Source organism: Neophocaena asiaeorientalis, unplaced genomic scaffold (genome assembly GCF_003031525.2).
Source record: "Neophocaena asiaeorientalis asiaeorientalis breed wild unplaced genomic scaffold, Neophocaena_asiaeorientalis_V1.1 scaffold20, whole genome shotgun sequence".
Lineage (NCBI taxonomy): Eukaryota > Metazoa > Chordata > Mammalia > Artiodactyla > Phocoenidae > Neophocaena > Neophocaena asiaeorientalis.
Window position 1 is genome coordinate 622,481 of NW_020173387.1, and position 5,125 is coordinate 627,605.

The following is a 5,125-nucleotide window of genomic DNA, read 5'->3' on the forward strand; positions in this document are numbered from 1 at the left end:
GCAGGTTACATGAAGATGGGCAGGAGGGGGGGCGTACTTCCTTTCCGCTCCCTTACAAGTGTCACTCACTCCCTAACAGGTAAAGGAGCCAGGCTTTCTTTCACAGACACCCAAGGTTAGTGGGTACCTGTGCAGGATGTGGGTTCCCGTCCCCCCCACCCCGTCCAGCTTCCCCATTTCAGCCCTTCTCCATTAGCTGCCACATCTTCCTCCTGGGGACCCTGAAATCAAATGTTCACCAGCTAAAAACACGGGGCAACTGTAATGTCACAGTCACATTGAATGGCCCGTCTCTGGCAAGCCAACTCCCGTGGGCCAGGACTTTACAAAGGCAAAGGAAACCAGCCCCAAGAGGAGTGATCCCAAGACCTAAGTCTGCCTTCTGACCTGCTGTGCGGGGAAGAGACACAGCTGCGGGATGGCCAGCTTGCTCCATGCCTTAGGCTGGAGTTACTGAGAGTCCATCCTTGGAGGGCGGGACGGGAAGAGCATGGATTCGTTCTCTCCATCTTCGGGACTTACCACCCAGGCATGCCCCAGGGAGAGATTGCGAGATGGCGACCTACACTCAGCTGAATCAGATGAACCCGAAGGGAGCAGAGATGTCCCTGTTCCTCAGGCATCCGTTCAGCACTAGTCTTGGCCATCAGATTTGTCCTTTTTTAAAAAAACACAATGAGCTCATGAGGCGTTTGCAACTTTTACTTTCTCTCTAGACTTGAGTTTTTTGTTGTGTCCCTGCAATGTGTCCCGGGACAAAGCCATAAGATCATACATACTTAAGACTATGCTGTACACGTGAGACAAGACGACGACTCGTCTGGGTTAAAGCCCGACCTTACGCCCAAGCATCTGCCCTGGTGCTGAATAACGCGAACTTCCGGAATCAGCCCCACCCCTCCCCAACCCGCTCCTACCCCTGCACATGCCCCTCCCCGCTCCAGACCCACCCCTGCTCGCCAACGGGACACGGCATTGCCAACGTGTTTATAAATAAAGGGATGCAGAATTGCACTTTGCTTACTGTGTTTCTTAAAAGTGTGGTGCTGTGCGTTCCTACTTATGAGCTCTGGCGCAATACGGAAGAGTGCAGGTGCGGCCGCTATCGTGCCTCCGCCCGGCCGGGCCCCAGCCCTTCAGAATGATGGGTCTGCGTGCCGTGCAGCGCGGGGCCAAGCCTGGAGTTGCCAGCTGGCTCACGCCTGACGTGGAAACAACCTAAAGGTCCATCAGCAGAGGAGTGGATGAAGATGTGGTACATATATACAAAGGAGTACTACTCGGCCATAAAAATGTGAAGTAATGCCATTTGCAGCAACATGGATGCAACCAGTGATTATACGAAGTCAGCCAGAAAGACAAATACCATATGATATCACTGATATGTGGAATCTAAACTATGACACAAATGAACCTATCTACTAAACAAACAGACTCATGGACATAGAGAACAGACTTGTGGTTGCCAAGGGGGAAACAAGGTCCTACTGTATAGCATAGGGAACTATAGCCAATCTCCTGGGATAAACCATAATGGAAAAAATACAAAAAGGAATGTATATATGTGTATAACCGAGTCACGTTGCTGTACAGCAGAAATTAGCACAACATTGTAAATCAACTAGACTTCAATTAAAAAAAAAAAGCCTGCTTGGGAGCACTCACCTGAAGGGGAGGTCACGTAGGGAGCCCGGCCAGGACCCTGAGTTGTACGCTCCACTGCCAACTTGCTTTCTGACCTCGGCCAAACCACTTCACTTCTCAGACCTCGGCGTCTGCTTTTGTAAAACGAAGGGGTTGAAGGAAATTGTTTCTGAGGTCTCCTTTGACTGTAAAAGTCTCTGAAATTATGAGGCAGGCTGCGTTGTCCCTAAGCTTCTCCAGCTACGATGCTGTCACTGAGCCACCACGAGGAAGTGCTCACCCGTCACTGGGAAGCTGGAGACGTGGCCTGGGACCTCCACAACCGACAGCACCAGCGCCGCATTCGTGCCCGCAGCCTCCAGCAGGCTTTCGAGCTCCACCCACCCTTCTTATCTAGCTGCCTGGCAGCATACTTTTCACCTGGACTTAAACATTAGGGCGTGGCCATTTCCACCACTTCTCCATCTGTGGGGAAAAGCTCCTTTGGTCAGCTGGAAGCAGATAGGTGGGGGTGGAGGCTCTCAATCAGGATTCCAAATGTCAACAATTAAGGCAGATTGACGTTCTTGGCCTTCCATGAGCATTGTGCTCAGGCCCTCCACTAGCCGAATTTAGGAGCTTCTATTAGCTCCATCTGGAGGGGTTTAGCTCTTTGAACCGACAACAGTTCTAACATCAGCCTAGATTCTAGAAGAAATAGAACCGGGCCTGCAGGCAGCAAGGGAATTCATTTAAAAATTGAATTCCTATCGTTCACAGACCACAGTACTTGGCTTTTGCCATACAGATCAAACACATTCTCGACAGGCTGTATTTAGAGTCACAGTTACAGGTTTCTTCTTCACTTTCCATGATACCTCAGAAATGTTCTCAAGGGAAAAGCAGTTCTAAGGCATAACAAAACTCATGTTTAAGAACTCTGATATTTGCTCCAAAGACAATGAGCCTTTGTTAGCAAACCCCTAGGATTAAAAGGTATGCTATCAAAAATGTTTACACACACACACACACACACACACACACACACACACACACATACACACACACACTCCTCTTGTACTGAAGTCCTCACAGCTTATTGGAGTTGAATGTTCAAGCAACTTCTCCAGGTATTCAGCAGAGGCTATTAGATAAAAAGACTCCTACAGAGATGCTTTTCAGGCAAAGAGGGACAGTTCATTAGCACCAAGTGTATATCCAACTCTTCAAGAAACCGTCAAGTAAAATCCTGAAAATAAAGAACCAGTAAAATCTGAAATATCATTAAGAGCATAAACAGGTGCAAATTGATCTTTACATTAGGCCCTGTACTGCCACAACTTATATTCTAGAAAAAAACCCACCACATTGGTTGAATGTCAGCTGCAGTTGACCACATGTGGGAAACGTGAGGAGAAATGTTCAGAGTAGGGTTGACTTGTCTCCTGTAAGCAATTTTTATTCTCCTTACCTTTGTTATCTTTCTTGGGGGGCAGGGAAAGGAATTAATCTGCCAGGTTACTGTACTCTATTCATCAAAGCTGAGTTCTGATGGAGGGATTAGACATAGCTAAAATATTTGATACATCATCTTCCATTTTAAAAGAATTAATGAATCCATACCTGAAAGAGCTGGGATACTTTACCTCTTCCACGGGGACCTTTTCAACTTCTTATACTTGCAAATGAACTTGTCGCTCTAAAATTTCCAAGTTCAAAGAAAACCTGTCATCTTCTGCCATGCACATGGCAGGACATGACTCATTACGTAGCTTGAGGCGATAACCAGACTTCCTTGTCTGATAATCACGTTCCACTGGACAGATGTTGGCAAGGTGCCATTTACTGCTCTGACCATACAAACTGACATTGACACAACTGAGTCATTGATTCTTTTTCCATTTTTTCCCATATCTGGCACCCAGGGATTAACAATAAAGTAGTTGAAGAGGTGTGTGTGTTAGTTTCCTATGGCTGTAACAAATCCAGTGGCTTAAAACAACACAGTGTGTTATTTTACAGTTCTGGAGGTCAGACGTCCAAAATGGGTCTTACTGGACTAAAATTAAGGTGTTGGCAGGGCTGCATTCCTGTCTGGAGGCTCCAGGGGAGAATCCATTTTCTTGCATTTTCTAGCCTGCATTCCTTAGCTCGTGGCCCCCTTCCATCTTCAAAGCTGGCAATGGCCAGTCCAATCTTTCTCACATCACATCACTATGACACTCCTTCTGCCTCTCTCCTCTACGTATGAGGGCCCTTATGATGACATTGGGCCCACTAGGATAATCCAGGACACGCTCCCTATTTTAAGGTCATCAGCAACTTTAATTCCTTCTCGCCATGTAATAAAACACATTCCCAGGTTCTAAGGACTGGGACGTGAACATCTTTGGGGGGGCCATAATTCTATGACTGAAGACAATGGTCATAAACCCTTGAACCTTTTTCCAGATCCTAACAGAGTTGAGGAGAAGTAATCCTCATGCAGATAGAGAGATTCGTGTTCCTCTTTTTAACATTCCTACATCTACTCGCGATGGACCCCTTAAATGTTTCTCTTGAGTCTTGACATCCACAAGAGAAACATGGGATAGGTACAATGGGAGATGTTGGACCCAAATGAACAGGCTAATTGGTCCATGAGGAAAGGAAGGGTTGGCTCCTCAACTCATGAACATGGAGCCGTGGCTGGTAGAGAAGGAAGTTTAAGAGCTCCCTCCCTCTTCTCTGTACATATCCTCCAATTCATATTTGGCTATACCAAGAAGACAAGAAGTGAAAGGGTAGCTAACCAAAGTCTTTGATCGCTGGACACATTCTTGCTGAAATAAGCCAAGGAATACGGTTTCTGGCTATCAGGCAGCATCTGTTTCCTACCTATGCTCCCCCTGGTTTGTTTTTGGTTTTGTTTTTCTGGTCATTGGAGGTTGACCACAGCCAGTTTAAGCTGGGACTCACTTCCAGCCATCAGGTATCAAGGTATGCCATGCTCCTTTCTAGAGTAACTTATTTTTCCATGGTTGCCTTTGATCTGCATTTTAACTTAAGGTCTCAAATACATTCCTTTCCGAAGCATTCAGTAAACGTTTACGTGAGCTCGTAGGTGCTGGAGATATAAAGACAAAAGAGGACACCATCCCTCCCCCCACCGCAATTTCAGTTCAGTAACTTGACTCTCAATTCTGACCTCTCCTGAGTGGCCCAGCCTCTGGCTTTACTGAGCTCTTGATGAACAGTCCATGTTTCAGACTGTGCCAAAGAGAATTTGACGACCGTTTGACTAACTTCACTTATTTTTTTTTTAACTAATCTCTTTGGGGTAGAGTGCTCTAAATTTCCCAGAGTGCTAAGAAAGATTGCTAATTCCTACTCAGAATAGGGAAAAATAGGAAAAAAAAATAGATTTGTAAAAGTAGATTTTCTATTTATGAGAAACCACTTGTTGAGAATGCTGAACGGGGGAGGCCGGTGACATCACCCCTCAGCTGGCCCATGAACAGGG